The 11,224-nt window shown below is 42.0% G+C and overlaps 1 long non-coding RNA gene and 1 pseudogene across 1 annotated transcript; both read left to right on the forward strand.

The window, feature by feature from the left end:
- Positions 1 to 2,418: 2,418 nt before the first annotated feature.
- On the forward strand, positions 2,419 to 5,943 carry LOC132539323 (uncharacterized). Its single transcript, XR_009550573.1, has 3 exons — positions 2,419 to 2,594; positions 3,706 to 3,782; positions 5,569 to 5,943. It is a non-coding gene; the product is annotated as an uncharacterized LOC132539323 (long non-coding RNA).
- On the forward strand, positions 2,978 to 3,699 carry LOC103126786 (ADP-ribosylation factor-like protein 5A; annotated as a pseudogene).
- Positions 5,944 to 11,224: the final 5,281 nt, after the last annotated feature.

Below are 11,224 nucleotides of genomic sequence, written 5' to 3' on the forward strand. Positions count from 1 at the left end.
TTTACGGGGTCAGGCAGTAGCACAACGGGTTAAGTGCACATAGCACAAAGCGCAAGGACCAGCATAAGGATCCCAGTTCAAGCCCTCGGCTCCCCACCTGCAGGGGAGTTGCTTCAAAGGTGATGAAGTAGGTCTGCAGGTGTCTTTCTCTCCCCCTCTCTGTCTTCCCCTCCTCTCTCCATTTCTCTCTGTCTTATCCAACAACAATGATATCAATAACAACAATAATAATAACTACAACAATGATAAAAAAACAAGGGCAACAAAAGGGGAAGCAAATTAAAAAAAATTACACACACACACACACACACACACACACACACACACATATGTTTAGAGCAACTATTCCCCTCCTGTAGGAGGGAAGCTTCACAAGTGGCGAAGGTCTGTAAGTGTCTCTCTTTCTCTTTTGTTATCTGTCTCCCCCTCCCTCTTGAACTTCTATCTGTCCTATCAAAGAAAAAGAAAAAGAAAAAGGAAAGGAAGAAGTGGGGGTAAGGAAAAGTTGCTGTGGAGAGTGGTGGATTTGTGGTGCAGGCACCAGCCCCAGTGAAAACCATGGTGGCAATAAAAATTTAAATTAAAATATATATTTATATTATTGTGACTGGGCAGTGGTGCATCCAGTTGAGTACACATGTTAAAATACGTAAGAACCTGAGTTCAAATCCCCAGTCCCCACCTGCAGAGGGGAAGCTTCACAAATGGTGAAGCAGGTCTGCAGGTGTTTTTTTTCTCTTTCCCTCTCTATTTCCCCCTTCCTTCTCAAATACACTTTTTTTTTTTTTTTTACTAGAGCACTGCACAGCTCTGGCTTCTAATAGTGTGGGGTATTGAACCTGGGACTTCAGAGCCTCAGGCATGAGAGTCTTTTTGCATAACCATTATGCTATCTACCCTCTGCCCATAAATATACTTTTTAAAAGGAGTAATTTTTTCAAATTTATATTTAATTATACTGTCCTCTTTTTGTTCCTTGGTGATGAATGTTGACAGTCATAGTAATTAAGTGTCTGTCCATATATCGGAATTTATTAGTCTGTATTTTATAAAACTTTGGACTATTTGATGCTTTCTAGTCTATAATGCTTTTGTAGTTCACAGGAAAAATAAATAAAAGTACAGATCTGGCAAGTGGTACAGCGGATAAAACATTGGATTCACAAACATGAGGTCTCAAGTTTGATCTCTGGCACCACAGCCTCATCAAAGAGCAATGTTTTCTCTCTCTCTTATTCTCTCTCTCTCTCTCTCTCATGAATAAGTAAATAAATATTTTTAAAAATAAAGGTACAAAAATGGGGAAATTGTAAAATCATAATCTGAGACCCACTCATGAAGGAATCAGGTCGTCTGTTAAAGAATCTACTGCTCCTGGCAGCCAATTTTTCAATCTTTTATTGGATAGAACAGAGAAAAATTGAGAGGGGTAGGAGATAGAAAGGGAGAGAGAAAGACACCTGCAGATCTGCTTTGCAGGTTGTGAAGTGACACCCCCCATACACAGGTGGGGAACTGGGGGCTCGAACCAGGATCTTGAGCTTCGTACTATGTGTGCTTAATTAGCCCAGTGTGCCACTGCTGGAATGGAATTTCTTGGCTTTAAAATATTTTTTTTCTAGAGAACTATAGTAGAGAACTATGGGGGTGGAGAAAAAAAATAACTATTTTTTACAGCCAAAGAAACTATCACACAAAGAGACCCCTCACAGAATGAGAGAAGATCTTCACATGCCATACATCAGACAAAAGACTAATCACCAAAATATACAAAGAACTCAGCAAACTTAGCAACAAAAAAGAAAATGACCCCATCCAAAAATGGGCAGAGAATATGAACAGAGCATTAACTACAGAAGAGATCCAAAAGGCTAACAAACACATGAAAAATTGCTCCAGGTCACTGATTGTCAGAGAAATGAAAATAAAGACAACACTGAGATACCACCTCTGGGGTGAGGGTGAGGGTGAGGGTGGATGTTCAGCTTGGGGGGTGGGGAGAGGATGGGATGGGACACAGTCTTTTGGTGGTGGGAATGGTGTTTATGTGCATTCCTATCAATTTGTAGTCATATAAATCATTAATTAATATGAGGGGGAAAATTTATTAAATGTATCAAACTTTTTAAAGCGCAGACTGAGTCTTTTTAATACATAGGCGGAGTCTTTGATAAGTTGACTCTCTTAAAAGCTTAGACCAGGGAGAACAAGAAGCAACCCGTGGCACAGCTATATACAAATAATGTCAAAGGACATAAATTATGGTGATGTTGTGTATGATACAGCAAATCCTAACAAAGGGATATTTCAAAGTTAACCCAACTGCCAAATAACATGATTATAGCAGTAACTATTGTTTTCTTAAACTTAAGACAGCAGGAACCTCCCATTTCCTCTATAGAACCTATATTTCCCCCAGTCCTGGAACCTCTAGGGTGGGGCTCACTTTCCTGCATGCTTCTCTCAAGTCATACCAAATGATATTGCATCTGCTGATGGCAACCTAATCAACGCAACGAGTGCCACCTCAGTGTGCTTCACTTCAGATTGTGTCCAGAGACATCAGGTGTGGAATGACAACCCTCATTACTCAGGTGAGACCTTTCCTTTCATAGGATTCTCTAATTCCATTCCAGGAGGTTCACTTCCTTACAAAGTCCCAAAACCTAGATATAGACCAGGTCCCGGAAGATAGAGCATATGGGCAGCCTGCAGGCGAAGCGCTGGGGGGTGGGGGGGTGGGGGGATGGCAGGTGGGACGATGGCCCGCCAGGCTCGTCTGCGAGCCAGGCGAGAGCTGCGGCAGCGGCGGGGCATCCTGCGTGGCTGCCTGGGTGTCGGCCTCCCTTGGGTTCCCAGGAACAGGGCGGGAGGCGGGGGAACATCAGCAGCAGAGGAGGAGGAGGCTCCCGTGCCTCTTGCCTCCCCTTCAGCCTGAGGCGGGAGAGGCCAGCTGGCCCGCATGGCCGGAGGGGTTATGAGCATTCTCTTCACCAGGATATGGAGGCTGTTCAATCAGCAAGAGCACAAAGTTATCATTGTTGGCTGGATAACGCAGAGAAAACTACCATCCTTTACCAGTTTTCTATGAATGAAGTTGTACACACATCCCCCAAAACAGGAAGTAATGTAGAGGAGATAGTGGTTAATAATACACATTTCCTAATGTGGGATCTTGGTGGCCAAGAATCTCTTCGTTCTTCCTGGAACACTTACTATACTAACACAGAGTTTGTAATCATTGTTGTAGATAGTTCGGACAGAGAAAGAATTTCTGTAACTAGAGAAAAACTCTATAAAATGTTAGCCCATGAGGACCTAAGGAAAGCCGGATTACTGATTTTTACTAATAAGCAAGACGTTAAGGAATGCATGACTGTAGCAGAGATCTCCCAGTTTTTAAAGCTGACATCTATTAAAAACCACCAACGGCATATACAGGCATGCTGTGCTCTTACTGGTGAAGGATTATGCCAAGGACTTGAGTGGATGATGTCACGGCTGAAGATTAGATGATCTCTGCTGACCTCTTCTCTCATAGACTTTGTGTAACAAAGCGCTGGATTTTACCTGAAAGCTGCAGAAACTAATGGTTTAGATATATTTACAATAAACCGACTCAAACTTTTTCTATAAGGAGAAAAATCAGGACCACTCATTTGAAAACAAAGATGAAGTCTCACTCCCAATCTGCTTTCTCATTAGTTCCTTCCAAAGCAAGTTCTTAAAGCTGTGATTGACATTTGTCTCATGAATCCTCTCAGGACATTGTGTAAGCTGTGGTAAGTACAAAGGGAGAGGAAGTCATTTTTAAAGAGCTTTATTATCAGGATAGATCTCCCTAGTTGAATATCGGTCTCTTCTTATTCCAGTGAGTCATACAAATCAGAGCAAATACTTGGTTTCTAATATTTTAAAATGTAATGTTACTTATAAGAAGTATTTTGCATAAGATTGTGTATGTGTTATGTATATACTTCAAGTTCAAGTTAATGGCTTTGCTTTATCTTCTAAAAACAGTAACAACAACACAACAATTAATCATATCTTTAGTAATAACCATAGTAAATAAGTACTGGCATTGATGTTAAGAGCCATTTTATACTGTGCCCCGTTCTCTGTATTGTACTAGCTGACTCTCCAAATCATTGAGCTACTGTTAAAAAAAAAAGAAAGAAAGAAAGAAAAGAGAAAAAAAAGATAGAGCATATGTTCACATGCATCCATAAATTAGGGCAAAATATATACCTGAAAGCAAAAATACACAATAGTCTGTAGTGAGTCAGTATAAAATTCATAATGAAATAGTGTCTACTTAGACTTAGATACCTTCCTCACCTACTTCCTATTACAGTTTTCTCACTCACTCCAAAGTTAACCTCGTCAAAGCAAGGACTGCAAAAGCTGAATAAGGGCAAGAGACTGGCATACTGCAATGATGACTCTTTAGTCACTATCAGGCCACCCCATCAGGGTGGGGCCCTAATCGGGGAGTCCTGAGATTCCCAAACAGACATGATGGGCCTAGACCTCGAATAAATCCCTCTCTCCATTGTTACTGGTCATTTCTATGAGGAACAACACAATAGACCCCTTTGCGGGCTCCCATAGGACCTTGCCCTCAACTTGGATCAACAATGGTAGAGAATGTTCCATCCTCTGAAGGGAGGATGGATAATATACTCTATGCTACACCTGAGGAAGATGGGTCCTGATATTGGGGCAGCTTGGAACATTCCTACTCATGACCACAGAATGTGAGCTCAGATCTACAGGGATGCAGAGGTCACATAGACTCCTAAGCTGAATATGGGTCCCAGATCACATCAAATCAATGGAGTTTACAATCAACAATATTTATACACCTTCCCCATATTTGGGAGCTACTCTCTTCCCTGATCCAGCTTTCTGGTCCTTCTTCCAGCCATGACATCATCTCCCCAGACAATAACTTGTATCCACCTGCATATCAGATTTCAGGCTCAGGCAAAAAACAAAAAACAAAAACAAAAAAAAACCTAGCATAGCCATAGGCCCTTTGGAATATAATTAAAATATGCCTACTAGCTATCTACAAAATGGAGACTCCCCCCCCCCCAACTCATCTGCACTATTCCAGCCTTTAGGTCCATGATTGGTCAACAATTTGTTTTGTTTTGGTTTTGTATGTTAACTCTCTTTTCTTTCTTTCTACCTTTTTTTTTTTTTTTTTGCCTCCAGGGTTATTGCTGGGGCTCAGTGCCTGCACCATGAATCCACTGCTCCTGGAGGCCATTTTTTCCCCTTTTTGTTGCCCTTGTTGTTGTAGCCTTGTTGTGGTTATTATTGTTATTGTTGGTGTCGTTCATTGTTGGATAGGACAGAGAGAAATGGAGAGAGGAGGGGAAGACAGAGAAGGGGAGAGAAAGTTAGACACCTGCAGACCTGCTTCACTACCTGTGAAGCTACTCCCCTGCAGGTGGGGAGCCAGGGGTTCGAACTGGGATCCTTACGCCGCTTTTTGCACCACTGCGCTTTACCTGCTGCACTACCGCCCGACCCCCTGTTAACTCTCTTTTCAACCGCCAGGTTCCAGATGCTAACATGATGCCGACCAGACTTCCCTGGACAGACAACCCCACCAATGTGTCCTGGAGCTCTGCTTCCCACTAGGGAAAGAGAGTGGGAAGAGCCCTTCCCACTAGGAAAAGAGAGAGACAGGCTGGGAGTATGGATCGACCTGTCAATGTCCATGTTCAGTGGGGAAGCAATTACAGAAGCCAGACCTTCCACCTTCTGCATCCTACAATGACCTTGGGTCCATACTCCCAGAGGGATAAAGAATAGGGAAGCTGTCAGGGGAGGGGATGGGATACTCAGTTCTGGTGGTGGGAATTGTGTGGAGTTGTACCCCTTGTATCCTATGGCTTATTCAATGTTTCCTTTTTATAAATAAAAAATTTAAAGAAAAATAAAGAAAAAATAAATATTTTTGTCACTTCATAAGGATATGTATATTGTCAGGTTTTCTTTTTATTTTTTATTATCTTTATTTATTTATTGAATAGAGACAGCCAGAAATCAAGGGGGGGATAGAGAGGAAGAGAGACAGAGAGATAGCTGCAGCACTGCTTCACCACTTGTGAAGCTCTCCCCCTGCAGGTGGGGATCAGGGACTCGAACCTGGGTCCTTGCACATTTTAACATGTGTGCTCAACTAGGTGCACCACCACCTGGCCCCATATAGTCAGATATTCTGTAACTGATCATTTGTTTCAAGAAAGGGGTCCCCTTGGGTGACTTCTTAGTCACAATGAGAAACCTTATGAAATGCCTCTGCCTTGGTGTGGGGGAGATAATGCTGTGCAAAAAGACTTTCATACCTGATGCTCTGAAATCTCAAATTCAATCCCCCAAACAGCTCTAGACCAGAGCTGAATAGTGTTCTAGTAAGATAGGAAAGGAAAGAAGGAAGAAAATTGTATCATCTCAGACAAACTGGATGGAACTCTACCAGTTTTCACTTACGTGGAATATAGCTAACTAAAGCCAATAAACTTGTAATAAAAAATGGCAACCAACTGTGTCAGACTTTATGAGAACTGGTGATTAAAGCGAGGTAGAGGGCACAGGACTTTGGTGGAGGTTGTGGTGACTTACACATATTATGTGTGGATGTGAAACTATATCCCTGAAATCTTATATATTTTTTCAACCACTTTTAAATCACTAATAATAAAAAAAATGTTAAAAAACAAGTCTATATAACAAAGGTAATGATAATTACTTGAGTTGCAGAGTGCAATTTGTATTTTGGTTAATGTGAATATTAACTGAAAACTTTTATGCTTGCTGTTCCAAGGTCCTGGGTTCAATCTGTCATATAAAATAAGAAAGAGAGAGGAAGAAAAGGAAGTCATAATCCAGAGCTGAGCAGTCTCCTGGTTTAAATTTTTAAAAAATTGTGTGTGTGTGTGTGTGTGTGTGTGTGTGTGTGTGTGTGTGTGTATGTGTGTGTGTTTGTAGTCAAATTTGCTGTTGCTGCTCATTTGTTTCAAGAAAGGGACACCGTTGGGTCACTTCTTAGTCACAATCTTTATGGAAGCAGGAGTCAGGGCTTTATAGACAAATTTAATGGCTTACGGTTGATTTTGTCAGTTTATTTTCTATTCCAAGCTTTCTTTCTCTCTTATCTGTACATCTGCCTGTCAGGAATAGAAAAAAAAATCCTCCTATAGTATCATTTATTAATGGAGACTTCCAGACTTATTCAGATGAGAGAAACGGGGAGGGACAACAGCCCACATTTCTTCCAGCTTTTCAATCAACAACCTCATTTTCCTCTAACAGTTGAAGTGAACTTCTTATGAATAATGGATGATAGACTGATAAATATGCATACAACCTATTATGTCTGTGAGGTTTGGTAAATAATTTATGAGCTAAAATGTTCCTCACCTTGTTACTGTACAAAATATTACAGGAAAAAACATATATACCCTTTGAACTGATAGGGTAATCTGTCAGAACGACAGTAGCCTAGCAATGCAGTTTTGTGTCATTGTGAAAATTAAATAGAATAAGCTCTACATTTTAGGGGGGTGGACTGTCAAAAAAAGGGGGGGGCCAGCAGTCATACTCCAGGTCAAATACAAGTTTCCAAAACTCCGACTCCTCACCTTAAAAGACCTTTGAATTATCACCGGTACTTTGGAACCTTCTCCTTCATGACCATTCTCCTCACAAGGACTTTAGTATGGCCAGCCGGCTCTATCATCCTTCATCTCATGCCCACCTGTCCAAGCTTCATTCCCTTAGCCACAGCAGCTGAGCTTCTAAACTGTGGATTGGGGAGAAGGGGGGAGCCAGAGAACTGCAGAAATAAAGAAGGTGCTTGGAAAAATATACAGGAGTCCTGGGGAGAACTGATTGTTCTACAAGTCTGAAGACCTGGAAATAGATCGATTGTCAAGTCAAGGAATATAAATCCCCAAGAATTATCTGTGTAGATTTCTTAGAAATTTCTAGAAATATAGTATTGTGCCAAGGGACTCTTACTGTCAACAGAGTGTCCCTGTTATGCTAGTAGTTTGGAATCAGTTAGGCAAAAGAGGAAACATAACCCTCTGGCCCACATTCATTGAGTAAACCACTATATTTCCAAGAAATAAAATGAATTGCCTGTAAAAAAACAAGTTGTATAATGATGTTATTAGAGTGATGTTATAAAAATAATGGTATTCATTAGAAACATGTGCTTCTTTACAGGGGTAAATCTTAAGTAGAGCTTGCAAATAAGAAAAAGAATTAATTGGAAAAGATCTGGGCCATCTATTTTCTAGCCTCATATGAGTAGCTATCCTTAGTTATTTGCTATGTTCCAGACACATGGCTCCCCTTTCAGCTTCCTGAATACCAAATTATTTCTAGACTTTTTGCCTCTGCTGTTCTTCTGCTGTCCACCTTTTACTTGTGACTTAAAAAAAAAGATTCATCACTTGGTCCGGGAGGTGGCGCAATGATATAAATCTCTGTATTCTCAAGCATGAGGTCCTGAGTTCTATCCCAGCAGCACATGTGCCAGAGTGACATCTGGTTCTTTCTCTCTCCTCCTATCTTTCTCATAAATAAATAAAATCTTTTTTTTCCTCCAGGGTTATTGCTGGGCTCAGTGCCTGCACCATGAATCCACCGCTCCTGGAGACCATTTTTCCCCCTTTTTGTTGCCCTTGTTGTTGTAGCCTCGTTGTGGTTATTATTATTGCCATTGTTGATGTTGTTCGTTGTTGGATAGGACAGAGAGAAATGGAGAGAGGAGGGGAAGACAGAGAGGGGGAGAGAAAGACAGACACCTGCAGACCTGCTTCACCGCCTGTGAAGCGCCGGGGGCTTGAACCGGGATCCTTACGCCTGTCCTTGCGCTTTGCGCCACATGTGCTTAACTCACTGCGCCACCGCCCGACCCCCAAATAAAATCTTTTTTAAAAATTCATATTTTAATTCCTGAGTATTACATGTCACTTCTCTATGTATATAAACTACTTGCAGATATTTTTATTCATTTATTTGTGACAGAGAGCAATTGAGAGGGAAAGGAGAAGTAGAAAGAGAGATTAAAAGAGACACCTGCAACACTGCTTCACGGCTCATGAAGATTCCCCCCAGGTCTGCAGATATCTTTCTTTCCCCCTCTCTATCTTCCCCTCCTCTCTCGATTTCTCTCTGTCCTATCCAACAACAACAACAGCAATAACAACAACATTAAAAATATCACCAAAATGGGAAAAATGGCCTCCAGGAACAGTGGATTCGTAGAGCAGACTCTGAGCCCCCAGCAATAACCCTGGAGGAAAAAAAAATCCCCCTGTAGGTGGGGGTCGAGGGCTTGAACCTGGGTTCTTGAGCATGATAACGTGTGGTCAACCAGGTGCATCACTGCCCACACACAAAGATTTATTAATGAGGAGGGGAAAGTGGGGGGGAGGAGAGGAGAGGAGAGCAGAGGAGAAGAGAGCAGAGGTGAGGTGAGGAGAGGACCAGAGCATTACCCTGGCACATGTGATGTGTGGGGGTTAAAGTCAGGGTCTTGTGCTTGAGAATCTGACACCTTATCCACTGTGCCATCTCCTAAGTTGCATTTGTTTTGTCTTGTTTGATAAAGAGTGAAAGAGGGGTTGAGGGAGGAGGAGGAAGAGAGAGAGAGATACCTGCAGCACTGCTTCACCACTTATGAAGCTTCCCCCATGCAGTATTGCTTCACCACTTGTAAATGTTCCTCTAAACTGGCTGTTTGAATGTGGGTCCTTGCGCATGGTAATGTGTGTACTCAACCAGGTGTGCCGCTGCCAGGTCCTATCAGTCTGATTTTCATATATGATTTACTGAAAGATATCTTCCTTCCCCCCCATCTTCTGTGTTATTCTTTCATATTGCTTTATTGTCTTTAAAAGATATTTTATTTTATTTTGCCTCCAGGATTATTGCTAGGACTCGGTGCCAGCACCATGAATCACTGCTCCTGGAGGCCATTTTTTCCATGTTTTATTGGATGGGACAGAGAGAAATGGAGAGAGGAGGGGAAGACAGAGAGGGGGAGAGAAAGATAGACACCTGCAGACCTGCTTCACTGCTTTTGAAGTAACCCCCTGCAGGTCCCTGGGGGCTCAAACCCGGATCCTTGTGCTTGGTACTATGTGCACGTAACCTGGTGTGCCACTGCCCGACCCCCTTTGTTTATTTATTTTTGAATAGAGACAGAGAAATTGAACAGGAAGGGTGAGATAGAGAGGAGAGAAGGCGAGATACCTGCAGAACTGCTTCACTGCTTGTGAAGCCTCCTCCGTGCAGGAGGGAATGGTGATGGGTGGAACCCAGATCCTTGTGCAGTGATGTGAGTGCTCTACCGGGTGCACCACCATCTGGTTCCACTTTCTTGTTTTCTTAATCATTATGTGTAATGAAATTATTTATGAGTTTATTTTTTGTTTAATATGTGTTTCCCCAGTAAACTATAAATTCCAAAAGAGTAGTTGGGGGGGGGGGGTTGTTTGTCAGTGAAATAGCTCACTTGGGCAAAAGACAGGAACTATCCCTTAGAAGGACACCCTTTCATCCAGGTCACATTCACACGCAGCCATGCTCACTCAAATTGGAGTAATTTAGACATGCAGAGTAAACTAATTGTTAGCACACATCTCTGGAATATGGAAGAGACTGAAATACTGGGAGAAAACCCACAAAGACTTGGGGAGAGCATGCAAACTCCACAGTGGCTCTTTCCAAGAATCATCTTTCCTCATTAATATTTTAAGAAATGTGCCAGGAGATAGCTTATCTGGTAGAGAATACACTGGCTTCAAACCCTCCACTATGGGAGGGTTATGCAAGGGGGAAACTAGGGAGTGGTGGAGCAGTGCTGTGGTATCTGTCTCCCTACTTCTCTCTCACCTTCGTTATCTTAGAATGAAAGATTTAAAAAAAAACCTGCCTAGAGAGGTGGAATCGTGAAATCACGCAGGTGCAAAGCCCCAGTGAAAACCTTGGTGACAATAAATAAGGAAACATTACAATGAAATAGTGTTAGTGTCCCAGGTTCAATCTCTCATACCACCATAAGCCAGAGTTGAGTAGTGCTCTGGTTAGGAAGAAAAATAATTAAAAAAAAAAAAAAACCCTCACCAATATGTCCCAAAGCCTCACCTCTCTAGAGCCCTACCCCATTAAGGAAAAATAGAAACAGATTGGA

This window comes from Erinaceus europaeus, chromosome 7 (genome assembly GCF_950295315.1).
Source record: "Erinaceus europaeus chromosome 7, mEriEur2.1, whole genome shotgun sequence".
NCBI classification, from domain to species: domain Eukaryota; kingdom Metazoa; phylum Chordata; class Mammalia; order Eulipotyphla; family Erinaceidae; genus Erinaceus; species Erinaceus europaeus.